The sequence below is a fragment of the Carcharodon carcharias genome, chromosome 25, assembly GCF_017639515.1.
Source record: "Carcharodon carcharias isolate sCarCar2 chromosome 25, sCarCar2.pri, whole genome shotgun sequence".
Taxonomy (NCBI): domain Eukaryota; kingdom Metazoa; phylum Chordata; class Chondrichthyes; order Lamniformes; family Lamnidae; genus Carcharodon; species Carcharodon carcharias.
This window is the reverse complement of record NC_054491.1, coordinates 23,998,418-24,025,222: the sequence shown is the minus strand read 5'-3', so window position 1 is coordinate 24,025,222 and position 26,805 is coordinate 23,998,418. Positions and strand designations below refer to the sequence as shown.

The window sequence follows — 26,805 nt, the reverse complement described above, 5'->3', positions numbered from 1 at the left end:
AGGCCCTGTACAATTGCAACAAGACATCCCTGTTCCTGTACTCTAATCCTCTGGCTATGAAGACCAACATACCATTTGCCTTCTTTACCACCTGCTGCACCTGCATGCTTACCTTCAGCGACTGGTGTACGAGGACACCCAGGTCTTGTTGCACATTCCCCTCTCTCAATTTATAGCCATTCAGATAATAATCTGCCTTCCTGTTTTTGCTATCAAAGTGGATAACCTCACATTTATCCACATTATACTGCATCTGCCTTGCATTTGCCCACTCAATCAGCTTGTCCAAATCACACTGAAGCATCTCTGCAACCTCCTCACAGCTCACCCTCCCACCCAGCTTTGTGTCATCTGCAAATTTGATTGAAGTATACAAGATCCTGAATGGTCTTGACAAGGTGGATGTGGAAAGGATGTTTCCTCTTGTGGGTGAGTCCAGAACTAGGGGGTGCTGTTTTAAAATTAGGGGTCGCCCTTTAGGATAGAGATGAGGAGAAATTTTCTCTCAGAGGGTTGTGCGACTTTGGAACTCTTTTCCTCAGAAGGCATTGGAGGCGGGGTCAATGAATATTTTTAAGGTGGTGGTCAATGAATTCTTATTAGGCAAGGGAATCAAAGGTTATCGGTGGTAGATGGGAAATGTGGAATTTGAAACACAAACAGATCAGCCATGATCTTATTGAATGGCGGAGCAGGCTCGAGGGGCCGAATGGCCTACTTCTACTCCTATTTCGTACGTTCATATGTTTTGGATGAGACGTTAAGTCGAGGTCAGTCTGCCATCTCAGAGGGACCTAAGAGATCCCATGCCACTATTTTGAAAACAAGCAGGGGAGGTTATCCCCTGTGTACTGGTCAATATTGATCCCACAACCAACATCACGTCGCTGATTGTGAGATATTGCTGCTTTGTACAAATTGGCTGCTGTGTTTTCTACATTACAACAGTGACTACACTTCAAGAAGTGCATCATCGGCTGTTAGCACTCTGGGCCGTCCTGTGGTGGTGAAAGGTGCTATATAAATGCAAGTCTTTTATATCTTGTTTTTAGCATCATAATATTTTCTGTTTTATTACTCCTCTGCCCACCTGGCAAGGCCAGACTGGATGGTCAAAAAAGCCCAACCAAATCGGCCATTAGGAGCTTCAATTTCTAACAATTAAGTGATTTACCCACCTCCACACTCTAGCTTTTGTTTTCCCACCTCTCTAACCAGCTCCTGAGTCAGTGCCTTCGACACTGAGTGATAGGTTCATTGGGAAATGCCACACTGATTATCAGTCACTGCGCCCAGTCTGATGTCCATGAGAATACCAACCTTGTTCCAAAATTGAACTGCACTCATGACATTAACCATACCCTAAAAATCCCATCCTGCACTCAAACCAAAGCACCCTCCAAGATCCTCCAGCTTCTTATTCTATATAATCCCTCACCTGAAACTAAACATCAGATGCTGGGTCACATAAATTTGAGTTAGGAGAGGGGTACTGAACCCACATCGTGCTGATGTGCGACCTGTCCCATTAAAATTAATCCCATGTTGTCCTGTGTCAGACTAACTGTCCCCATCAGAGTTGATCCCGTTTCCTGGATCCTTAATTAGTTTAACTTTAATCTATTTTAAATCCTTACTGAAGATTCTCCAATCAGGTGGCTTCTTATACAGTTGAAGAGCAAGCCGTGGCCAATGAGATGGGTTGATAGTAAAACATTCCTGTTCCTTCCCACAGTTTGTTGTTTCAATAGTCTGTGAAACAAAACAAAAAAACATGAATGAGCAACACTGTTTATAGAGTAACTGAGGCACAGCCCATTGTATCGACAGTCAGCTAGAGGGAGCTTCTGAGTAAGGGCATTCATCAACATCATGTTAACCCCCCCCAAGTCAGTATTAACCCCCCCCTGCCCCCACCTACTGCTGCCTCACACCCATCACCTCCTTATGAAAGGGGTTTGATGGAGTGGGTGTAGAGAAGATGCTTCCAATTGTCACATAATCAAAACCAGGGACTAGAAATATAAGGCAGTGACTATTAAATCTAATGGGGAATTCAGGAGCAATTTCTTAACCCAGAGAGCGGAGAGGATGTGGAACTCGCTACCACAGGGAGTGGCTGAGGTGAATAGTGTAGACACATTTAAGGGGAAGCTAGATAAACACGAGGGAGAAAGGAATACAAAGATATAGTGATAGTGTGTAGGGTGATAAAGAGTGGGACGAGGTTCATGTGGAGCATAAATGTTAACACGGAGCAGTTACACCAAATGCCTGTGTCTCAGTAAATTTTCTGTAAAAGATCAACCTGTATAAAAAGGAGACCAGTCAGAATCAGCTGCAGGTCTTAAAACATGAAGCCATCCTTTCACTCGCAGCTACATTCATCCACAGTTGTATACTGGAACTGAGAGTATGTGGATAAATTGTCACACAGAAGCTTAAGGATTTTTTTTTGGTGCTGCTGAAGGAAAGAACATTGGCCCCAGGACACAGAGAACTCCTGTTCTTCTTCAAGGTAGTGGCCAAGCCTCTCTTACATTCACCCGAGGGGGCAGGTGAGCCATCGACTCAACATCTCACTCGAAATTTGGCTCCTCCAACAGTGCAGCACTCCCTCAGTCCTGGCACTCCTACAGTGCAGTGCTCCCTCAGTACTGGTCTCACTCCTGGCCAATATTTGTCCTTTAACTAAGCTGTGGAATGTAACCCCAGAGCCCAGAAGCAAGTGGGGGCAGCGCCCTCCTCCAGCATGTCTCTGACTGCCTCACATGGTCAACGCACCTGACAGGAGCAGCATCTGATTGGTCCACCAACAACACACTCGGCCAGTTAGTGATCAAGGGCGAATGGTGACTCATCCTCCTACCCTCTCTCAGTGCACAAACAACACCCCCCTTCCTCCAAAAAAACTGCACTCATCATTCTCTACACACCTCTCCCTTTAACAATGGTTTTAAAACAAGCTGGGGAAGTGGTTAGAAAAACAGAAAAACTCAGCAGGTCTGACAGCATCTGTGGAGAGAAAAAGTTAACGTTTTGAGTCTGTACGACTCTTTTTCAGCTCTCTGAAGAGTCATACGGATTCGAAACATTAACTCTGTCTTTCCTCTCCACAGATGCCGAGAGACCTGAACTTTTCCAGCATTTTCTGTTCTATTACAGATTTTCAGCATCCGCAGTATTTAGCTTTTATCTTAGGGAAGTGGTTCAATTGGTCGTGTGAATGAGAGGGTCAGGGTGTGTCAATATTTTCGTCCCCGACATTAGAGTTTTGTGCTTCAGTGTGGTGCGCACACACCAATAGTACCGAGATTCCCTGGTCACATTTGCTGCTGATATAGAGAAGGAAGCAGCTCCATCCAATCTATCGACAATAAAAAATTAAGACAGAAATATTCAGCAGGTCTGGCAGCATCGCTGGAAGGAGAAACAGTCGAACGTGACTCTTCTTCAGAAGAATCAGAAAAATCATATTGGAATCGAGATGTTAACTCAGTTTCTCTTTCCACGGATGCTGGCTGGCCTGCCAAATTCTTCCAGCAGTTTCTGTTTTTCCAGTATCCCCAGTATTTTGCTTTTCTGATATTAGGGATTGTTTGGGGTCAATGCCAAGCAGGAAAATGAAATGCTTCAAACACTTGGTGATGGAGGGGCAGTGGGTGTTCCTGTTGCTCTGTGTGCGCTGACACGCTATACCGGGAGCCGATTCACACTTGTTTGACATGAAGAAATCTGACATCTGGCTTTCAACTTGCATTTATATAGCACCTTTAACACAGTGAAAAAACAGACAAGGAGATTCGCAGGAGAGAATTATCAAACAAAAACTGACACCGAGCCATGTAAACAGAGACTGGAGCAGAGGGAGATTTTAAGGAGCATCTTAAAGGGAGAAACAGAGTGAGATAGAATGACAGAGGTTTAGAGAGGGGATTCCACAGCTTTGGCCCAAGCAGCTGAAGGCACAGCCCCCAATGATGAAATGATGGAAATCGGGAATACGTGATATGCATCATAGACTCTTACCACAATGAGGACCCACACGGTTTCACATGGCCTTTCCTAAGGGTTTGAGATCACTGCCAAACTGGATGACACACATGCTGCTTACTACATGAATTTTATTTTTGAAACTCGGGGTACCACATGTTTTAGATTCACACTGACTCAGATTGAGGCTTGAGTAGGAGATGGTGTCTAGTAAATAAGATACTGTCCTCAGAGATGTGAGTTACCCCTTATACCGGCCCCCCCAACCAAACCAAAGTCATCACATTCACCCCATCTGATGGAAATTCACAAATTTCACCAGACGGGACAGTCCAGGAGTGGCAGAGAAAGATGGGGAGGGACAGAGAGTGGAAAGAGAGGTGAGGGAGTGAGTGTCACAGAAGAGAGAAAGACATGGGGCTAAAGAGAGAAAGGGAGACGCAAATATAGGCAGGATAGTAGCTAAAAAGCATGAGTGTGTTTGTATTCAGCCATGGAGACAATCTCAGACTATGAAGTACTTCAGGGCCAAGCCGAGAGACAGCGGGACTGAAGGGGCGGAGTGGACTGGTCAGGGGCATGAGCGTGGGAGCCAGGGTGAGAGCCAGAGTGCCAGCGAGAGGAAGAGAGGGAGAGCTGGATGGCGAGGGCGAAAGAGCGGGCGAGGGAGAGGGCGGGCGAGGGAGAGGGCGGGCGAGGGAGAGGGCGGGCGAGGGAGAGGGCGGGCGAGGGAGAGGGCGGGCGAGGGAGAGGGCGGGCGAGGGAGAGGGCGGGCGAGGGAGAGGGCGGGCGAGGGAGAGGGCGAGGGAGAGAGAGGGAGGGCGAGAGAGAGAGAGGGCGAGGGCGAGAGAGAGAAAGCGAGGGCGAGAGAGAGAAAGCGAGGGCGAGAGAGAGAAAGCGAGGGCGAGAGAGAGAAAGCGAGGGCGAGAGAGAGAAAGCGAGGGCGAGAGAGAGAAAGCGAGGGCGAGAGAGAGAAAGCGAGGGCGAGAGAGAGAAAGCGAGGGCGAGAGAGAGAAAGCGAGGGCGAGAGAGAGAAAGCGAGGGCGAGAGAGAGAGAGAGGGGGCGAGAGAGAGAGAGAGGGGGCGAGAGAGAGAGAGAGGGGGCGAGAGAGAGAGAGAGGGGGCGAGAGAGAGAGAGAGGGGGCGAGAGAGAGAGAGGGGGCGAGAGAGAGAGAGGGGGCGAGAGAGAGAGAGAGGGGGCGAGAGAGAGAGAGAGAGAGAGAGGGGGCGAGAGAGAGAGGGGGCGAGAGAGAGAGGGGGGCGAGAGAGAGAGGGGGCGAGAGAGAGAGGGGGCGAGAGAGAGAGGGGGCGAGAGAGAGAGGGGGCGAGAGAGAGTGGGGGGCGAGAGAGAGTGGGGGCGAGAGAGAGAGGGGGCGAGAGAGAGAGGGGGCGAGAGAGAGAGGGGGCGAGGGGGGGCGAGAGAGAGGGGGCGAGAGAGAGAGGGGGCGAGAGAGAGAGGGGGCGAGAGAGAGAGGGGGCGAAGAGAGAGAGGGGGCGAGAGAGAGAGGGGGCGAGAGAGAGAGGGGGCGAGAGAGAGAGGGGGCGAGAGAGAGAGGGGGGCGAGAGAGAGAGGGGGCGAGTGAGAGAGGGGGGGCGAGTGAGAGAGGGGGCGAGTGAGAGAGGGTGCGAGTGAGAGAGGGGGCGAGTGAGAGAGGGGGCGAGTGAGAGAGGGGGCGAGTGAGAGAGGGGGCGAGTGAGAGAGGGGGCGAGTGAGAGAGGGGGCGAGTGAGAGAGGGGGCGAGTGAGAGAGGGGGCCAGTGAGAGAGGGGGCCAGTGAGAGAGGGGGCCAGTGAGAGAGGGGGCCAGTGAGAGAGGGGGCCAGTGAGAGAGGGGGCCAGTGAGAGAGGGGGCCAGTGAGAGAGGGGGCCAGTGAGAGAGGGGGCCAGTGAGAGAGGGGGCCAGTGAGAGAGGGGGCCAGTGAGAGAGGGGGCCAGTGAGAGAGGGGGCCAGTGAGAGAGGGGGCCAGTGAGAGAGGGGGCCAGTGAGAGAGGGGGCCAGTGAGAGAGGGGGCCAGTGAGAGAGGGGGCCAGTGAGAGAGGGGGCCAGTGAGAGAGGGGGCCAGTGAGAGAGGGGGCCAGTGAGAGAGGGGGCCAGTGAGAGAGGGGGCCAGTGAGAGAGGGGGCCAGTGAGAGAGGGGGCCAGTGAGAGAGGGGGCCAGTGAGAGAGGGGGCCAGTGAGAGAGGGGGCCAGTGAGAGAGGGGGCCAGTGAGAGAGGGGGCCAGTGAGAGAGGGGGCGAGAGAGAGAGGGGGCGAGAGAGAGAGGGGGCGAGAGAGAGAGGGGGGGCGAGAGAGAGAGGGGGCGAGAGAGAGAGGGGGCGAGAGAGAGAGGGGGCGAGAGAGAGAGGGAAGAGCGGGCGAGCGCGCGGGGGAGAGCGGGCGAGCGCGCGGGGGAGAGCGGGCGAGCGCGCGGGGGAGAGCGGGCGAGCGCGCGGGGGAGAGCGGGCGAGCGCGCGGGGGAGAGCGGGCGAGCGCGGGGGAGAGCGGGCGAGCGCGCGGGGGAGAGCGGGCGAGCGCGCGGGGAGAGCGGGGCGAGCGCGCGGGGGAGAGCGGGCGAGCGCGCGGGGGAGAGCGGGCGAGCGCGCGGGGGAGAGCGGGCGAGCGCGCGGGGGGAGAGCGGGCGAGCGGCGCGGGGGAGAGCGGGCGAGCGCGCGGGGGAGAGCGGGCGAGCGCGCGGGGAGAGCGGGCGAGCGCGCGGGGAGAGCGGGCGAGCGCGCGGGGGAGAGCGGGCGAGCGCGCGGGGGAGAGCGGGCGAGCGGGCGGGGGAGAGCGGGCGAGCGGGCGGGGGAGAGCGCACCGGGGAGAGCGCGCGCGGGGGAGAGAGCGAGAGCGCGCGCGGGGGAGAGAGCGAGAGCGCGCGCGGGGGAGAGAGAGCGAGCGCGCGCGCGGGGGAGAGAGAGCGAGCGCGCGCGGGGCAGAGAGAGCGAGCGCGCGCGGGGCAGAGAGAGCGAGCGCGCGCGGGGCAGAGAGAGCGAGCGCGCGCGGGGCAGAGAGAGCGAGCGCGCGCGGGGCAGAGAGAGCGAGCGCGCGCGGGGCAGAGAGAGCGAGCGCGCGCGGGGCAGAGAGAGCGAGCGCGCGCGGGGCAGAGAGAGCGAGCGCGCGCGGGGCAGAGAGAGCGAGCGCGCGCGGGGCAGAGAGAGCGAGCGCGCGCGGGGCAGAGAGAGCGAGCGCGCGCGGGGCAGAGAGAGCGAGCGCGCGGGGCAGAGAGAGCGAGGGCGCGGGGAGAGCGAGCGAGGGCGCGGGGCAGAGAGAGCGAGGGCGCGGGGCAGAGAGAGCGAGGGCGCGGGGCAGAGAGAGCGAGGGCGCGGGGCAGAGAGAGCGAGGGCGCGGGGCAGAGAGAGCGAGGGCGCGGGGCAGAGAGAGCGAGGGCGCGGGGCAGAGAGAGCGAGCGCGCGGGGCAGAGAGAGCGAGCGCGCGGGGCAGAGAGAGCGAGCGCGCGGGGCAGAGAGAGCGAGCGCGCGGGGAGAGCGAGAGCGAGCGCGCGGGGCAGAGAGAGCGAGGGCGCGGGGCAGAGAGAGCGAGGGCGCGGGGCAGAGAGAGCGAGGGCGCGGGGCAGAGAGAGCGAGGGCGCGGGGCAGAGAGAGCGAGGGCGCGGGGCAGAGAGAGCGAAGCGCGGGGCAGAGAGAGCGAAGCGCGGGGCAGAGAGAGCGAAGCGCGGGGCAGAGAGAGCGAGGCGCGGGGCAGAGAGAGCGAGCGCGCGGGGCAGAGAGAGCGAGCGCGCGGGGCAGAGAGAGCGAGCGCGCGGGGCAGAGAGAGCGAGCGCGCGGGGCAGAGAGAGCGAGCGCGCGGGGCAGAGAGAGCGAGCGCGCGGGGCAGAGAGAGCGAGCGCGCGGGGCAGAGAGAGCGAGCGCGCGGGGCAGAGAGAGCGAGCGCGCGGGGCAGAGAGAGCGAGCGCGCGGGGCAGAGAGAGCGAGCGCGCGGGGCAGAGAGAGCGAGCGCGCGGGGCAGAGAGAGCGAGCGCGCGGGGCAGAGAGAGCGAGCGCGCGGGGCAGAGAGAGCGAGCGCGCGGGGCAGAGAGAGCGAGGGCGCGGGGCAGAGAGAGCGAAGCGCGGGGCAGAGAGAGCGAGGCGCGGGGCAGAGAGAGCGAGGCGCGGGGCAGAGAGAGCGAGGGCGCGGGGCAGAGAGAGCGAGCGCGCGGGGCAGAGAGAGCGAGCGCGCGGGGCAGAGAGAGCGAGCGCGCGGGGCAGAGAGAGCGAGCGTGCGGGGTGAGAGAGCGAGCGCGCGGGGAGAGAGAGAGCGCGCGGGGAGAGAGAGAGCGCGCGGGGGAGAGAGAGCGCGCGGGGGAGAGAGAGCGCGCGGGGGAGAGAGAGCGCGCGGGGGAGAGAGAGCGCGCGGGGGAGAGAGAGCGCGCGGGGGAGAGAGAGCGCGCGGGGGAGAGAGAGCGCGCGGGGGAGAGAGAGCGCGCGGGGGAGAGAGAGCGCGCGGGGGAGAGAGAGCGCGCGGGGAGAGAGAGCGCGCGGGGGAGAGAGAGCGCGCGGGGGAGAGAGAGCGCGCGGGGGAGAGAGAGCGCGCGGGGGAGAGAGAGCGCGCGGGTGAGAGAGAGCGGGGAGAGAGAAAACACGGGGCAGAGAGAGAGAGCGCGCGGGGCAGAGAGAGCGAGCGCGCGGGGCAGAGAGAGCGAGCGCGCGGGGCAGAGAGAGCGAGCGCGCGGGGCAGAGAGAGCGAGCTCGCGGGGCAGAGAGAGCGAGCGCGCGGGGCAGAGAGAGCGAGCGCGCGGGGCAGAGAGAGCGAGCGCGCGGGGCAGAGAGAGCGAGCGCGCGGGGCAGAGAGAGAGAGCGCGCGGGAGAGAGAGAGAGCACGCGGGAGAGAGAGAGCGCGCGGGGAGAGAGAGAGAGCGCGCGGGGCAGAGAGAGCGAGCGCGCGGGGCAGAGAGAGCGAGCGCTCGGGGCAGAGAGAGCGAGCGCGCGGGGCAGCGAGAGCGAGCGCGCGGGGCAGAGAGAGCGAGCGCGCGGGGCAGAGAGAGCGAGCGCGCGGGGCAGAGAGAGCGAGCGCGCGGGGCAGAGAGAGCGAGCGCGCGGGGCAGAGAGAGCGAGCGCGCGGGGCAGAGAGAGCGAGCGCGCGGGGCAGAGAGAGCGAGCGCGCGGGGCAGAGAGCGCGAGCGCGCGGGGCAGAGAGCGCGAGCGCGCAGGGGAGAGAGAGCAAGCGCGGGGGAGAGAGTGCGAGCGCGCGGGGAGAGAGAGCGAGCGCGCGGGGAGAGAGAGCGAGCGCGCGGGGGAGAGAGAGCGAGCGCGCGGGGGAGAGAGAGCGAGCGCGCGGAGGAGAGAGCGAGCGCGCGGGGGAGAGAGAGCGAGCGCGCGGGGGAGAGAGAGCGAGCGCGCGGGAGAGAGAGCGAGCGCGCGGGAGAGAGAGCGAGCGCGCGGGAAAGAGAGCGAGCGCGCGGGAAAGAGAGCGAGGGCGCGGGAAAGAGAGAGCGAGGGCGCGGGGCAGAGAGAGCGAGGGCGCGGGGCAGAGAGAGCGAGGGCGCGGGGCAGAGAGAGCGAGGGCGCGGGGCAGAGAGAGCGAGGGCGCGGGGCAGAGAGAGCGAGGGCGCGGGGCAGAGAGAGCGAGGGCGCGGGGCAGAGAGAGCGAGGGCGCGGGGCAGAGAGAGCGAGGGCGCGGGGCAGAGAGAGCGAGGGCGCGGGGCAGAGAGAGCGAGGGCGCGGGGCAGAGAGAGCGAGCGCGCGGGGCAGAGAGAGCGAGGGCGCGGGGCAGAGAGAGCGAGCGCGCGGGGCAGAGAGAGCGAGCGCGCGGGGCAGAGAGAGCGAGCGCGCGGGGCAGAGAGAGCGAGCGCGCGGGGCAGAGAGAGCGAGGGCGCGGGGCAGAGAGAGCGAGGGCGCCGGGGAGAGAGAGCGAGCGCGCGGGGCAGAGAGAGCGAGCGCGCGGGGCAGAGAGAGCGAGCGCGCGGGGCAGAGAGAGCGAGCGCGCGGGGCAGAGAGAGCGAGCGCGCGGGGCAGAGAGAGCGAGCGCGCGGGGCAGAGAGAGCGAGCGCGCGGGGGCAGAGAGAGCGAGCGCGCGGGGCAGAGAGAGCGAGCGCGCGGGGCAGAGAGAGCGAGCGCGCGGGGCAGAGAGAGAGAGCGCGCGGGGGAGAGAGAGAGAGCGCGCGGGGCAGAGAGAGCGAGCGCGCGGGGGAGAGAGAGAGAGCGCGCGGGGGAGAGAGAGAGAGCGCGCGGGGGAGAGAGAGAGAGCGCGCGGGGGAGAGAGAGAGAGCGCGCGGGGGAGAGAGAGAGAGAGAGAGCGCGGGAGAGAGAGAGAGCGCGCGGGGCAGAGAGAGCGAACGCGCGGGGCAGAGAGAGCGAGCGCGCGGGGCAGAGAGAGCGAGCGCGCGGGGCAGAGAGAGCGAGCGCGCGGGGCAGAGAGAGCGAGCGCGCGGGGCAGAGAGAGCGAGCGCGCGGGGCAGAGAGAGCGAGCGCGCGGGGCAGAGAGAGCGAGCGCGCGGGGAGAGCGAGAGCGAACGCGCGGGGCAGAGAAAGCGAGGGCGCGGGGCAGAGAGAGCGAGGGCGCGGGGCAGAGAGAGCGAGGGCGCGGGGCAGAGAGAGCGAGGGCGCGGGGCAGAGAGAGCGAGGGCGCGGGGCAGAGAGAGCGAGGGCGCGGGGCAGAGAGAGCGAGGGCGCGGGGCAGAGAGAGCGAGGGCGCGGGGCAGAGAGAGCGAGGGCGCGGGGCAGAGAGAGCGAAGCGCGGGGCAGAGAGAGCGAGGCGCGGGGCAGAGAGAGCGAGGCGCGGGGCAGAGAGAGCGAGGCGCGGGGCAGAGAGAGCGAGCGCGCGGGGCAGAGAGAGCGAGCGCGCGGGGCAGAGAGAGCGAGCGCGCGGGGCAGAGAGAGCGAGCGCGCGGGGCAGAGAGAGCGAGCGCGCGGGGCAGAGAGAGCGAGCGCGCAGGGCAGAGAGAGCGAGCGCGCGGGGCAGAGAGAGCGAGCGTGCGGGGAGAGAGAGCGAGCGCGCGGGGAGAGAGAGAGCGCGCGGGGGAGAGAGAGCGCGCGGGGGAGAGAGAGCGCGCGGGGGAGAGAGAGCGCGCGGGGAGAGAGAGCGCGCGGGGGAGAGAGAGCGCGCGGGGGAGAGAGAGCGCGCGGGTGAGAGAGAGAGCGGGGAGAGAGAGAGCGGGGAGAGAGAGCGCGCGGGGCAGAGAGAGAGAGCGCGCGGGGCAGAGAGAGAGAGCGCGCGGGGCAGAGAGAGCGAGCGCGCGGGGCAGAGAGAGCGAGCGCGCGGGGCAGAGAGAGCGAGCGCGCGGGGCAGAGAGAGCGAGCGCGCGGGGCAGAGAGAGCGAGCGCGCGGGGCAGAGAGAGCGAGCGCGCGGGGCAGAGAGAGCGAGCGCGCGGGGCAGAGAGAGCGAGCGCGCGGGGCAGAGAGAGCGAGCGCGCGGGGCAGAGAGAGCGAGCGCGCGGGGCAGAGAGAGAGAGCGCGCGGGAGAGAGAGAGAGCACGCGGGAGAGAGAGAGCGCGCGGGGAGAGAGAGAGAGCGCGCGGGGCAGAGAGAGCGAGCGCGCGGGGCAGAGAGAGCGAGCGCTCGGGGCAGAGAGAGCGAGCGCGCGGGGCAGCGAGAGCGAGCGCGCGGGGCAGAGAGAGCGAGCGCGCGGGGCAGAGAGAGCGAGCGCGCGGGGCAGAGAGAGCGAGCGCGCGGGGCAGAGAGAGCGAGCGCGCGGGGCAGAGAGCGCGAGCGCACGGGGCAGAGAGCGCGAGCGCGCGGGGGAGAGCGAGCGAGCGCGCGGGGCAGAGAGAGCGAGGGCGCGGGGCAGAGAGAGCGAGGGCGCGGGGCAGAGAGAGCGAGGGCGCGGGGCAGAGAGAGCGAGGGCGCGGGGCAGAGAGAGCGAGGGCGCGGGGCAGAGAGAGCGAGGGCGCGGGGCAGAGAGAGCGAGGGCGCGGGGCAGAGAGAGCGAAGCGCGGGGCAGAGAGAGCGAAGCGCGGGGCAGAGAGAGCGAGGGCGCGGGGCAGAGAGAGCGAGCGCGCGGGGCAGAGAGAGCGAGCGCGCGGGGCAGAGAGAGCGAGCGCGCGGGGCAGAGAGAGGGAGCGCGCGGGGCAGAGAGAGCGAGCGCGCGGGGCAGAGAGAGCGAGCGTGCGGGGAGAGAGAGCGAGCGCGCGGGGAGAGAGAGAGCGCGCGGGGGAGAGAGAGCGCGCGGGGGAGAGAGAGCGCGCGGGGGAGAGAGAGCGCGCGGGGGAGAGAGAGCGCGCGGGGGAGAGAGAGCGCGCGGGGAGAGAGAGCGCGCGGGGAGAGAGAGCGCGCGGGGGAGAGAGAGCGCGCGGGGGAGAGAGAGCGCGCGGGGGAGAGAGAGCGCGCGGGGGAGAGAGAGCGCGCGGGGGAGAGAGAGCGCGCGGGTGAGAGAGAGAGCGGGGAGAGAGAGAGAGCGGGGAGAGAGAGCACGCGGGGCAGAGAGAGAGAGCGCGCGGGGCAGAGAGAGCGAGCGCGCGGGGCAGAGAGAGCGAGCGCGCGGGGCAGAGAGAGCGAGCGCGCGGGGCAGAGAGAGCGAGCGCGCGGGGCAGAGAGAGCGAGCGCGCGGGGCAGAGAGAGCGAGCGCGCGGGGCAGAGAGAGCGAGCGCGCGGGGCAGAGAGAGCGAGCGCGCGGGGCAGAGAGAGCGAGCGCGCGGGGCAGAGAGAGCGAGCGCGCGGGGCAGAGAGAGCGAGCGCGCGGGGCAGAGAGAGCGAGCGCGCGGGGCAGAGAGAGAGAGCGCGCGGGAGAGAGAGAGAGCACGCGGGAGAGAGAGAGCGCGAGGGGAGAGAGAGAGAGCGCGCGGGGCAGAGAGAGCGAGCGCTCGGGGCAGAGAGAGCGAGCGCGCGGGGCAGCGAGAGCGAGCGCGCGGGGCAGAGAGAGCGAGCGCGCGGGGCAGAGAGAGCGAGCGCGCGGGGCAGAGAGAGCGAGCGCGCGGGGCAGAAAGAGCGAGCGCGCGGGGCAGAGAGAGCGAGCGCGCGGGGCAGAGAGAGCGAGCGCGCAGGGGAGAGAGAGCAAGCGCGGGGGAGAGAGAGCGAGCGCGTGGGGAGAGAGAGCGAGCGCGCGGGGAGAGAGAGCGAGCGCGCGGGGGAGAGAGAGCGAGCGCGCGGGGGAGAGAGAGCGAGCGCGCGGAGGAGAGAGCGAGCGCGCGGGGGAGAGAGAGCGAGCGCGCGGGGGAGAGAGAGCGAGCGCGCGGGGGAGCGAGCGCGCGGGAGAGAGAGCGAGCGCGCGGGAGAGAGAGCGAGCGCGCGGGAGAGAGAGCGAGCGCGCGGGAGAGAGAGCGAGCGCGCGGGAGAGAGAGCGAGCGCGCGGGAAAGAGAGCGAGCGCGCGGGGGAGCGAGCGCGCGGGAGAGCGAGCGCGCGGGAGAGAGAGCGAGCGCGCGGGGGAGAGACAGCGAGCGCGCGGGAGAGAGAGCGAGCGCGCGGGGGAGAGAGAGCGAGCGCGCGGGAAAGAGAGCGAGCGCGCGGGAAAGAGAGCGAGCGCGCGGGAAAGAGAGCGAGCGCGGGGGAGAGAGAGAGAGCGCACAAACACCAAACAAGCACCCAATCCTCAGGTTACTTTCCGGGAAATATGCCAACATTCACGCAACAAGTTTCTCTGGGCATATATCCTCCTGCATGAAAGGAGGCGTATATGTTTCACTCACTAGGTCAGCGACTAAAGTTCAAAAACACTGCACTGGTTGTAAAGCAGTTAGGGACATACATGGGGCCCTACACAAATCTAAGTTTTTAAGCCGAGTGACTGATCCTGCTCCTAATTCATACGCGAGTCTTTCATTAGTCACAGACACATCTTTGATCAGGGGCTTCCGTCTGTTCAGTTTCAATATGCCGGAAAATCTCAGAAAACGTTTCCACAGTGACAGTTCTCAGGACTGAACACAGAGCCTGCAATCTCCAGGTACGCATACATATAGTGATAAACATCAGAACATTAAAATATCCTCATTCTGATTTGCTCCCCATCTTTGTCGCTGTCTCACACTCTCACTTGGGTACGGGTTCCACACACACTGACTCTCACTGGGGTACGGGTCCCACACACACTGACTCTCACTGGGGTAAAGTCCATACACACTGACTCTCACTGGGGTACGGGTCCCACGCGCACTGACTCTCACTGGGGTACAGTGCATACACACTGAATCTCAATGGGGTATGAGTCCCACACCCACTGACTCTCACTAGGGTACAGTCCACACACACTGACTCTCATCCGGGTACGGGTTCCACACACACTGACTCACTGGGGTACAGTCCACACACACTGACTCTCACTGGGATACGGGTCGCACACACACTGACTCTCACTGGGATACAGGTCGCACACACAATGACTCTCACTGGGATACGGGTTCCACACACACTGATCCTCACTGGAGTACGGGTCCCACACACACTGACTCTCACTGGGGTACAGTTCATGAAACAGTAGCGTCAGTGAAGGAGATGGGATATGATCAGTGTTTTTGAGGATAAAGTGGTTGATGGTTTGCCCATCCCAGTCCATGGGAGGTTAGGCACTCAATGTGGCCTCTTGCTTTGTTGCTTGAAAGTTTAGATTTTTTAAAAGCAGGAAATTCTCTGAACAAAATATTTAGGGAGTTATATAACAAGCCACAGTGGCAAGGAGGACCTGAGGCCCATCCCCCAATCCAGGCCTGTTCAGTCAGGCTCAGCCTCACAACTGGTTCACAGGAATTTTTATGTAAATTTTCATTCAGCCGTCAGTCATTATTTACAGCTGGAATCTCAGCCTATTCCGGGAACTCAGAGAGAAAGCTCCAGTCATAAGGTTCCTGTGTAATTTCAAACAGCCCCCATTTATTCAGCAGGGAAACTGTTAAATTGCCAGTGAGGGGCCCAGGGAGAGGGACACAGAGAGAGAGAGAGAGAGAGAGATAGAGAGAGAGAGAAAGGGGGAGGACAGAGAGAGAAAGAGAGAAAGGGGGAGGACAGAGAGAGAGAGAGGGAGGACAGAGAGAGAGGGGGAGGACAGAGAGAGAGGGGGAGGACAGAGAGAGAGGGGGAGGACAGAGAGAGAGAGGGAGGACAGAGAGAGAGAGGGAGGACAGAGAGAGAGGGAGGACAGAGAGAGAGAGGGGAAGGAGAGTGGGGGAGGACAGAGAGAGGGGGGGAGGATAGAGAGAGAGAGGGGAGGACAGAGAGAGAGGGGGAGGACAGAGAGAGAGAGAGGGGGAGGACAGAGAGAGAGAGGGAGGGCAGAGAGAGAGAGGGAGGGCAGAGAGAGAGAGGAGGAGGACAGAGAGGGAGGGCAGAGAGAGAGAGAGAGAGATGAGGAGGGCAGAGAGAGAGAGGGAGGGCAGAGAGAGAGAGGGAGGGCAGAGAGAGAGGGAGGGCAGAGAGAGAGAGGGAGGGCAGAGAGAGAGAGGGAGGGCAGAGAGAGAGAGGGAGGGCAGAGAGAGAGCGGGAGGACAGAGAGAGAGCGGGAGGACAGAGAGAGAGGGGGAGGACAGAGAGAGAGGGGGAGGACAGAGAGAGAGGGGGAGGACAGAGAGAGAGGGGGAGGACAGAGAGAGAGGGGGAGGACAGAGAGAGAGGGGGAGGACAGAGAGAGAGGGGGAGGACAGAGAGAGAGGGGGAGGACAGAGAGAGAGGGGGAGGACAGAGAGAGAGGGGGAGGACAGAGAGAGAGGCGGAGGACAGAGAGAGAGGGGGAGGACAGAGAGAGAGGGGGAGGACAGAGAGAGAGAGGGAGGGCAGAGAGAGAGAGAGAGAGGGCAGAGAAAGGGGGAGGGCAGAGAAAGGGGGAGGGCAGAGAGAGAGGGGGAGGGCAGAGAGAGAGGGGAGGGCAGAGAGAGAGGGGGAGGGCAGAGAGAGAGCGGGAGGGCAGAGAGAGAGGGGGAGGACAGAGAGAGAGCGGGAGGACAGAGAGAGAGGGGGAGGACAGAGAGAGAGGGGGAGGACAGAGAGAGAGGGGGAGGACCGAGAGAGAGGGGGAGGACCGAGAGAGAGGGGGAGGACCGAGAGAGAGGGGGAGGACAGAGAGAGAGAGGGAGGACAGAGAGAGAGAGGGAGGACAGAGAGAGAGAGAGGGAGGACAGAGAGAGAGAGGGAGGACAGAGAGAGAGAGGGAGGACAGAGAGAGAGAGGGAGGACAGAGAGAGAGAGGGAGGACAGAGAGAGAGAGGGAGGACAGAGAGAGAGAGGGAGGACAGAGACAGAGTGGGAGAACAGAGACAGAGTGGGAGGACAGAGACAGAGTGGGAGGACAGAGACAGAGTGGGAGGACAGAGACAGAGTGGGAGGACAGAGACAGAGTGGGAGGACAGAGACAGAGTGGGAGGACAGAGACAGAGTGGGAGGACAGAGACAGAGTGGGAGGACAGAGACAGTGGGAGGACAGAGACAGAGTGGGAGGACAGAGACAGAGTGGGAGGACAGAGAGAGAGAGGGAGGACAGAGAGAGAGAGGGAGGACAGAGAGAGAGAGGGAGGACAGAGAGAGAGAGGGAGGACAGAGAGAGAGAGGGAGGACAGAGAGAGAGAGGGAGGACAGAGACAGAGTGGGAGGACAGAGACAGAGTGGGATGACAGAAACAGAGTGGGAGGACAGAGAGAGAGAGGGAGGACAGAGAGACAGAGGGAGGACAGAGAGACAGAGGGAGGACAGAGAGACAGAGGGAGGACAGAGAGACAGAGGGAGGACAGAGAGACAGAGGGAGGACAGAGAGAGAGAGGGAGGACAGAGAGAGAGAGGGAGGACAGAGAGAGAGAGGGGAGGACAGAGAGAGAGAGGGGAGGACAGAGAGAGAGGGCGAGGACAGAGAGAGAGGGCGAGGACAGAGAGAGAGGGGGAGGACAGAGAGAGAGGGGGAGGACAGAGAGAGAGGGGGAGGACAGAGAGAGAGGGGGAGGACAGAGAGAGAGAGGGAGGACAGAGAGAGAGGGGAGGACAGAGAGAGACGGGGAGGGCAGAAAGAGAGCGGGAGGACAGAGAGAGAGCGGGAGGACAGAGAGAGAGCGGGAGGACAGAGAGAGAGCGGGAGGACAGAGAGAGAGCGGGAGGACAGAGAGAGAGCGGGAGGACAGAGAGAGAGCGGGAGGACAGAGAGAGAGCGGGAGGACAGAGAGAGAGAGGGAGGACAGAGAGAGAGCGGGAGGACAGAGAGAGAGCGGGAGGACAGAGAGAGAGCGGGAGGACAGAGAGAGAGCGGGGAGGACAGAGAGAGAGCGGGGAGGACAGAGAGAGAGCGGGGAGGACAGAGAGAGAGCGGGAGGACAGAGAGAGAGCGGGAGGACAGAGAGAGAGCGGGAGGACAGAGAGAGAGCGGGAGGACAGAGAGAGAGCGGGAGGACAGAGAGAGAGCGGGAGGACAGAGAGAGAGCGGGAGGACAGAGAGAGAGCGGGAGGACAGAGAGAGAGCGGGAGGACAGAGAGAGAGCGGGAGGACAGAGAGAGAGCGGGAGGACAGAGAGAGAGCGGGAGGACAGAGAGAGAGCGGGAGGACAGAGAGAGAGCGGGAGGACAGAGAGAGAGCGGGAGGACAGAGAGAGAGCGGGAGGACAGAGAGAGAGGGGGAGGACAGAGAGAGAGGGGGAGGACAGAGAGAGAGGGGGAGGACAGAGAGAGAGCGGGAGGACAGAGAGAGAGCGGGAGGACAGAGAGAGAGCGGGAGGACAGAGAGAGAGCGGGAGGACAGAGAGAGAGCGGGAGGACAGAGAGAGAGCGGGAGGACAGAGAGAGAGCGGGAGGACAGAGAGAGAGCGGGAGGACAGAGAGAGAGCGGGAGGACAGAGAGAGAGCGGGAGGACAGAGAGAGAGGGGGAGGACAGAGAGAGAGCGGGAGGACAGAGAGAGAGCGGGAGGACAGAGAGAGAGCGGGAGGACAGAGAGAGAGCGGGAGGACAGAGAGAGAGCGGGAGGACAGAGAGAGAGCGGGAGGACAGAGAGAGAGCGGGAGGACAGAGAGAGAGCGGGAGGACAGAGAGAGAGCGGGAGGACAGAGAGAGAGCGGGAGGACAGAGAGAGAGCGGGAGGACAGAGAGAGAGCGGGAGGACAGAGAGAGAGCGGGAGGACAGAGAGAGAGCGGGAGGACAGAGAGAGAGCGGGAGGACAGAGAGAGAGAGGCAGGACAGAGAGAGAGAGGGAGGACAGAGAGAGAGGGGGAGGACAGAGAGAGAGGGGGAGGACAGAGAGAGAGGGGGAGGACAGAGAGAGAGGGGGAGGACAGAGAGAGAGAGGGAGGACAGAGAGAGAGAGGGAGGACAGAGAGAGAGAGGGAGGACAGAGACAGAGTGGGAGGACAGAGACAGAGTGGGAGGACAGAGACAGAGTGGGAGGACAGAGACAGAGTGGGAGGACAGAGACAGAGTGGGAGGACAGAGACAGAGTGGGAGGACAGAGACAGAGTGGGAGGACAGAGACAGAGTGCGAGGACAGAGACAGAGTGCGAGGACAGAGACAGAGTGCGAGGACAGAGACAGAGTGCGAGGACAGAGGCAGAGTGCGAGGACAGAGACAGAGTGCGAGGACAGAGACAGAGTGGGAGGACAGAGAGAGAGTGGGAGGACAGAGAGAGAGTGGGAGGACAGAGACAGAGTGGGAGGACAGAGACAGAGTGGGAGGACAGAGAGAGAGGGGGAGGACAGAGAGAGAGGGGGAGGACAGAGAGAGGGGGGGAGGACAGAGAGAGGGGGGGAGGACAGAGAGAGAGAGGGAGGGCAGAGAGAGAGAGAGAGGGGGGAGGACAGAGAGAGAAAGAGAGAAAGGGGGAGGACAGAGAGAGAGGGAGAACAGAGAGAGAGGGAGGACAGAGAGAGAGAGGGGGGAGGACAGAGAGGGAGGGCAGAGAGAGAGAGAGAGAGAGAGAGATGAGGAGGGCAGAGAGAGAGAGAGAGAGAGAGAGGGAGGGCAGAGAGAGAAGAGAGGGAGGGCAGAGAGAGAGAGGGGAGGGCAGAGAGAGAGAGGGAGGGCAGAGAGAGAGTGGGAGGGCAGAGAGAGAGAGGGAGGGCAGAGAGAGAGAGGGAGGGCAGAGAGAGAGAGGGAGGGCAGAGAGAGAGAGGGAGGCAGAGAGAGAGAGAGGGAGGGCAGAGAGAGAGAGGGAGGGCAGAGAGAGAGAGGGAGGGCAGAGAGAGAGAGGGAGGGCAGAGAGAGAGCGGGAGGGCAGAGAGAGAGCGGGAGGCAGAAGAGAGCGGGAGGGCAGAGAGAGAGCGGGAGGGCAGAGAGAGCGGGAGGGCAGAGAGAGAGCGGGAGGGGCAGAGTGAGAGCGGGAGGGCAGAGAGAGAGCGGAGGGCAGAGAGAGAGCGGGGAGGGCAGAGAGAGAGCGGGAGGGCAGAGAGAGAGCGGGAGGACAGAGAGAGAGCGGGAGGACAGAGAGAGAGCGGGAGGACAGAGAGAGAGAGGGTGGGACAGAGAGAGAGCGGGAGGGACAGAGAGAGAGCGGGAGGACAGAGAGAGTGCGGGAGGACAGAGAGAGTGCGGGAGGACAGAGAGAGAGCGGGAGGACAGAGAGAGAGCGGGAGGACAGAGAGAGAGCGGGAGGACAGAGAGAGAGCGGGAGGACAGAGAGAGAGCGGGAGGACAGAGAGAGAGCGGGAGGACAGAGAGAGAGCGGGAGGACAGAGAGAGAGCGGGAGGACAGAGAGAGAGCGGGAGGACAGAGAGAGAGCGGGAGGACAGAGAGAGAGCGGGAGGACAGAGAGAGAGCGGGAGGACAGAGAGAGAGCGGGAGGACAGAGAGAGAGCGGGAGGACAGAGAGAGAGCCGAGGACAGAGAGAGAGCCGAGGACAGAGAGAGAGCCGAGGACAGAGAGAGAGAGGGGGACAGAGAGAGAGAGGGAGGGCAGAGAGAGAGAGAAAGAGGGCAGAGAGAGAGAGGGAAGGCAGAGAGTGAGAGAAAGAGGGCGGAGAGAGAGAGGGAGGGCGGAGAGAGAGAGGGAGGGCAGAGAGAGAGAGGGAGGGCAGAGAGAGAGAGGGAGGGCAGAGAGAGAGAGGGAGGGCAGAGAGAGAGAGGGAGGGCAGAGAGAGAGAGGGAGGGGCAGAGAGAGAGAGGGAGGGCAGAGAGAGAGAGGGAGGGCAGAGAGAGAGAGGGAGGGCAGAGAGAGAGAGGGAGGGCAGAGAGAGAGAGGGAGGGCAGAGAGAGAGAGGGAGGGCAGAGAGAGAGAGGGAGGGCAGAGAGAGAGAGGGAGGGCAGAGAGAGAGAGGGAGGGCAGAGAGAGAGAGGGAGGGCAGAGAGAGAGAGGGAGGGCAGAGAGAGAGGGAGGGCAGAGAGAGAGAGGGAGGGCAGAGAGAGAGAGGGGAGGGACAGAGAGAGAGCGGGAGGACAGAGAGAGAGCGGGAGGACAGAGAGAGAGCGGGAGGACAGAGAGAGAGCGGGAGGACAGAGAGAGAGCGGGAGGACAGAGAGAGAGCGGGAGGACAGAGAGAGAGCGGGAGGACAGAGAGAGAGCGGGAGGACAGAGAGAGAGCGGGAGGACAGAGAGAGAGCGGGAGGACAGAGAGAGAGCGGGAGGACAGAGAGAGAGCGGGAGGACAGAGAGAGAGCGGGAGGACAGAGAGAGAGCGGGAGGACAGAGAGAGAGCGGGAGGACAGAGAGAGAGCGGGAGGACAGAGAGAGAGCGGGAGGACAGAGAGAGAGCGGGAGGACAGAGAGAGAGCGGGAGGACAGAGAGAGAGCGGGAGGACAGAGAGAGAGCGGGAGGACAGAGAGAGAGCGGGAGGACAGAGAGAGAGCGGGAGGACAGAGAGAGAGCGGGAGGACAGAGAGAGAGCGGGAGGACAGAGAGAGAGCGGGAGGACAGAGAGAGAGCGGGAGGACAGAGAGAGAGCGGGAGGACAGAGAGAGAGCGGGAGGACAGAGAGAGAGCGGGAGGACAGAGAGAGAGCGGGAGGACAGAGAGAGAGCGGGAGGACAGAGAGAGAGCGGGAGGACAGAGAGAGAGCGGGAGGACAGAGAGAGAGCGGGAGGACAGAGAGAGAGCGGGAGGACAGAGAGAGAGCGGGAGGACAGAGAGAGAGCGGGAGGACAGAGAGAGAGCGGGAGGACAGAGAGAGAGCGGGAGGACAGAGAGAGAGCGGGAGGACAGAGAGAGAGCGGGAGGACAGAGAGAGAGCGGGAGGACAGAGAGAGAGCGGGAGGACAGAGAGAGAGCGGGAGGACAGAGAGAGAGCGGGAGGACAGAGAGAGAGCGGGAGGACAGAGAGAGAGCGGGAGGACAGAGAGAGAGCGGGAGGACAGAGAGAGAGCGGGAGGACAGAGAGAGAGCGGGAGGACAGAGAGAGGGAGGACAGAGAGAGAGGGGGAGGACAGAGACAGAGTGGGAGGACAGAGACAGAGTGGGAGGACAGAGACAGAGTGGGAGGACAGAGACAGAGTGGGAGGACAGAGACAGAGTGGGAGGACAGAGACAGAGTGGGAGGACAGAGACAGAGTGGGAGGACAGAGACAGAGTGGGAGGACAGAGACAGAGTGGGAGGACAGAGAGAGAGAGGGAGGACAGAGAGAGAGCGGGAGGACAGAGAGAGAGCGGGAGGACAGAGAGAGAGCGGGAGGACAGAGAGAGAGCGGGAGGACAGAGAGAGAGCGGGAGGACAGAGAGAGAGGGGGAGGACAGAGAGAGAGGGGGAGGACAGAGAGAGAGGGGGAGGACAGAGAGAGAGAGGGAGGACAGAGAGAGAGAGGGAGGACAGAGAGAGAGAGGGGGAGGGCAGAGAGAGAGAGGAGAGGGCAGAGAGAGAGAGGAGAGGGCAGAGAGAGAGAGGAGAGGGCAGAGAGAGGGAGGAGAGGGCAGAGAGAGAGAGGAGAGGGCAGAGTGAGAGAGGAGGGCAGAGCGAGAGAGGAGGGCAGAGCGAGAGAGGAGGGCAGGGAGAGAGAGGAGGGCAGAGTGAGAGAGGAGAGGGCAGAGAGAGAGAGGAGAGGGCAGAGCGAGAGAGGAGGGCAGAGCGAGAGAGGAGGGCAGGGAGAGAGAGGAGGGCAGGGAGAGAGAGGAGGGCAGAGAGAGAGAGGAGAGGGCAGAGAGAGAGAGGAGAGGGCAGAGCGAGAGAGGAGGGCAGGGAGAGAGAGGAGGGCAGGGAGAGAGAGGAGGGCAGGGAGAGAGAGGAGGGCAGGGAGAGAGAGGAGGGCAGGGAGAGAGAGGAGGGCAGGGAGAGGAGGGCAGGGAGAGAGAGGAGGGCAGGGAGAGAGAGGAGGGCAGGGAGAGAGAGGAGGGCAGGGAGAGAGAGGAGGGCAGGGAGAGAGAGGAGAGGGCAGAGAGAGAGAGGAGAGGGCAGAGCGAGAGAGGAGGGCAGAGCGAGAGAGAAGGGCAGAGCGAGAGAGGAGGGCAGAGCGAGAGAGGAGGGCAGAGCGAGAGAGGAGGGCAGGGAGAGAGAGGAGGGCAGAGCGAGAGAGGAGGGCAGAGCGAGAGAGGAGGGCAGAGCGAGAGAGGAGGGCAGAGCGAGAGAGGAGGGCAGGGAGAGAGAGGAGGGCAGAGCGAGAGAGGAGGGCAGGGAGAGAGAGGAGGGCAGGGAGAGAGAGGAGGGCAGGGAGAGAGAGGAGGGCAGGGAGAGAGAGGAGGGCAGGGAGAGAGAGGAGGGCAGGGAGAGAGAGGAGGGCAGGGAGAGAGAGGAGGGCAGGGAGAGAGAGGAGGGCAGGGAGAGAGAGGAGGGCAGGGAGAGAGAGGAGGGCAGGGAGAGAGAGGAGGGCAGGGAGAGAGAGGAGGGCAGGGAGAGAGAGGAGGGCAGGGAGAGAGAGGAGGGCAGGGAGAGAGAGAGGAGGGCAGGGAGAGAGAGAGGAGGGCAGGGAGAGAGAGAGAGGGGAGGACAGAGAGAGGTAGAGAGAGACGAGCATGAGACAGGGCGGGACGGGCGAGAAAGTGAGAGAGAAACGTGAAGGAAAGGATGAAGTGAGAAAGTTAAACAATGAGAAGAGCGAAAGGAAGATTGACACAGAGTTAAGGAAAAGCAACAAATGGAACTGATGTCAAATTTCAAACCTGCTGTTAACTGAAATAGAATGAGGTCAACCATTTCAGGTTAAAAATCCCAAAGCTGCCGCTCTCCTAATGAGGCCCAATGAAAGCCTGAGTGTCAGGCCCAGGCTTATTGGGAGTCCCTGCCTCTCTCCGGGCAAGCTCCGAATGCTGAGAGAGCTGTCATTTCCTCCTTGCTACTGGAATGAATGGTGACAGAGTATTGCAATGAGCTGTGCACACTGGCAAAGGCACCACTGAGCTGTCAGTGTGCATCTTCCCAATACAGGCATCAGAGTGTGGGAGCAAGAGAGCAAAGCTGGAGAGAGAGGGAGGGGGAGAAAGAGAGGGAGAGAAAAAGGGGAAGTGAGAGTGTGTAAGGGGGTGAGAGAGAAAGGGGGACACACACACACGACCAGAAACTGATATTTCCCTTAACCAAGTGGTACCATGAGCCTAATTGTCCTTTCGCTACCCCAACTGCTCTCAACAAGTGCAGGGGACAGTGAGCCGAGCAGCTCAGCAGTGACCAAGTGAATAAAAGGGCTTCAGGTCACTTGGAATGTAACCGATGACAAACAATATATTCTGTTTGGAGGTTCCTGTTTGACAGAGGTTTCTGGAACTAGTCCGATCGTTGTGAGAAGGCAGCGACCGAGTGAGAGTGACAGAGGGGCAGTAACCAAGTGACAGATATCAAGGGGCGGAAACTGAGTGAGAGCAATCGAGGGAGAGTGACCGAGGGGCAGTATCCAAGGAGCAGCGACTGAATGAGAGCAACTGAGGGGCAGTAAGGATCTGGGGACAAAGGAAAGGGAAGTTGAGGGAGATGGGGGCAGGGTCCGAGGTTCAGAACATAAAAACCAGAAGCAGGAGGCCATTCGGTTTCTTGAATGTGCTCCACCACACAACACAATCATAGCTGACCTTCTACTTCAATGCTACTTTTCAGTCTGATGCCCATAGCCCTTAAGCCCATTGATGTCTGTCTTGAACATGTTCAACAACTGAGCATCTACAGATCTCTGGGGAATTCTGAAGATTTACAATCTCTGAAAGAAGATTTTTTTTTTCATCTCAGTCCTACATGTCTACACCCTTATTCTGTCACTCTCTCATTCCAGACTCGATAGACAGGAGAAAACAGCCTCTCAGCATCTACACTGTGAAGCCTTCTAAGAATTTTACAGGTTTCAATAGGATCATTTCTCATTCTTCCAATTGCTAGGAAATAGATTCCCAGTCTGCACAATCTCTCTTCACAAAACAACCCTCTCATCGAAAGCAAGTATATCGTTCCTTAGGTGTTCCTGGTGACCTCATCATAGCTCTACAGAGTTGCACCATGACTCCTTTACACTCTCCAAACACACTCTCGGAAGAGCATCCTGCAGTCAGCATCGCGGTGAAGCAGTCTGGGAAAAGTGTCCTGCAGTCAGCATCGTGGTGAAGCAGTCTGGGAAGAGCATCCTGCAGTCAGCATCGTGGTGAAGCAGTCTGGGAAAAGTGTCCTGCAGTCAGCATCGCGGTGAAGCAGTCTGGGAAGAGTGTCCTGCAGTCAGCATCGTGGTGAAGCAGTCTGGGAAGAGTGTCCTGCAGTCAGCATCGTGGTGAAGCAGTCTGGGAAAAGTGTCCTGCAGTCAGCATCGTGGTGAAGCAGTCTGGGAAAAGTGTCCTGCAGTCAGCATCGTGGTGAAGCAGTCTGGGAAGAGTGTCCTGCAGTCAGCATCGTGGTGAAGCAGTCTGGGAAAAGTGTCCTGCAGTCAGCATCGTGGTGAAGCAGTCTGGGAAAAGTGTCCTGCAGTCAGCATCGTGGTGAAGCAGTCTGGGAAAAGTGTCCTGCAGTCAGCATCGTGGTGAAGCAGTCTGGGAAAAGTGTCCTGCAGTCAGCATCGTGGTGAAGCAGTCTGGGAAAAGTGTCCTGCAGTCAGCATCGTGGTGAAGCAGTCTGGGAAGAGTGTCCTGCAGTCAGCATCGTGGTGAAGCAGTCTGGGAAAAGTGTCCTGCAGTCAGCATCGTGGTGAAGCAGTCTGGGAAAAGTGTCCTGCAGTCAGCATCGTGGTGAAGCAGTCTGGGAAAAGTGTCCTGCAGTTAGTTCTTGATGAAAATATCAAGAGTGACATCACAAGACAGCGCTGGAGAGATCAGAACCAGCTTGAGTGCGGGGAAGCTCCAAAAAGTGACGTCAGCACAAAGGTGAGAACTGATTGGTGAGTAGTGGGTAAGTGTTTTTCTCCAGTATTAAATAGATTGAACTAAGGAAAGTTAAGAGTTCTAGTTTTTATTTAAAGTCCATAAATAATTTAACTTTTTCTTTTTACTATATTTAACTTAAAGTAAGGGTTTTTTCCCAACTAGAGGCATGGCAGGGCAGCTCAGCCCCATGTTATGTACCGCCTGCAACATGTGGGAAGTCCCAGATGCTCCTTGCGCTCTGTCCAACCACATCTGCAGGAAGTGCCACCAGGTGCAGCTACTTGAGCTCCGAGTTTCGGAACTTGAGGCATTGAGGTGCATCTGCAAGGCTGAGAGTTTCGTGGATAGCATGTTTTTAGACGTGGTCACCCCACAGCTTACAGAAGTGCAGACAGAGAGGGAATGGGTGACCAACAGTCAGAAGAAAGGTGTCAGGCAGGTAGTCAGGAAATCCCCAAGGTGCATCTCGCTCGAGAACTGTTTTCCTGTGTTGGAAAACAGAGAGTGAAGAGTGAAGGTTCCTCTGGGGAGTGCAACCACACTCATGGCACGGAGTGGGGGGGCGGGAAAGAGGGTGAGAGCAATAGTGGTAGTAGACTCGATAGTAAGGGGAACAGACAGGCATTTCTGCGGCCACAGACATGACTCCAGGCTTCCCTGGTGCCAGGGTCAAGGATCTCACTGAACGGCTGCAGGACATTCTAAAGAGGGAAGGCAAACAGACAGAGATTGTGGTACATATTGGTACCAGCGACATAGGTAGAAAGAGGGATGAGGTCTGCAAGCAGAATTTAAGGAGCTAGGAAACAGATTGAAAAACAGGACCTCAAAGGTAGTAATCTCTGGATTATTTCCGATGCCACGTGCTAGTGAGTATGGGAATAGGTTAGTCCAGATGAATGGGTGGCTGGAGAGGTGGTGCAGGAGGGAGGGCTTTAGATTTCTGGGACATTGGGATCATTTCTAGGGGCGGTGGGACCTGTACAAGGCAGACAGGTTGCACCTGAACCGGAATGGGACCAATGCGGGGAGGTTTGCTAGTGCTGATGGGGAGGGTTTAAACTAACTTGGCAGGGGGATGAGATCCTGAGAGGAGGTTCAGCAGGGGGAGATGCACAACCAAAATAGGCCAGTTAAGGCACAAGGGAATTTGGTATTTATTTTAATGCAAGGAATCTGACGAATAAGGCAGATGAGTTGACGGTACAAACTAACACATGGAAGTATGGTGCCATTGCTTTCACAGAGACATGGTTCAGAAAGGGGCAGGATTAGAAGGAAATTAGGAGAACAAAAAGGGGGCATGAAAAAACATTGGCAGGTAAAATAAAGGAAAATCCAAAGTTATTTTACAAGTACAGTAAGAGTAAGGGGATAACTAGGGAAAGAGTAGAGCCCATTAAGGACCAGAGTGGATTAATCTACATTTGTGTGTGGAGCCGGAAGACGTAGTTGGGGTTCTAAATTAATACTTTGTGTCGGTGTTCACAAGTGAGAGGGAAGACGTGGGTATGGAAATCAGGAAGAAGGACTATGATATAATTAAATAAATTAGCATAGAAAGGGAGGAGGTTCTAAGTGGTCTGGCAGGCTTAAAAGTAGAGAAATCTCCAGGCCCGGATGAAATGTATCCCAGGCTGTTGAGTGAGGCAAGGGAGGAGATAGCAGGGGCGCTGGCAATAATTTTCAATAATTTTCTCTGGCCTTAGGAGAGGTGCCAGAGGACTGGAGGACAACCAATGTGGTAGCGTTATTCAAGAAGGGAGGAAGGGATAAACCAGGGAACAACAGGCCAGTCAGTCTAACCTCAGTG

The 26,805-nt window shown here is 60.6% G+C and overlaps 1 protein-coding gene across 6 annotated transcripts in view; it reads right to left on the bottom strand.

Annotated features, from left to right (window-relative positions):
• The window catches only part of bcl9l (bcl9 like), a 233,485-nt gene that overhangs the window by 145,041 nt on the left and 61,639 nt on the right, over positions 1–26,805 (bottom strand). For all 6 annotated transcript variants that reach the window (XM_041174485.1, XM_041174490.1, XM_041174488.1 and 3 more), the window contains exon 2: positions 1,638–1,752. The gene's annotated coding sequence lies outside the window, so the exon portion shown is untranslated. The remainder of the gene's footprint in view (positions 1–1,637; positions 1,753–26,805) is intronic.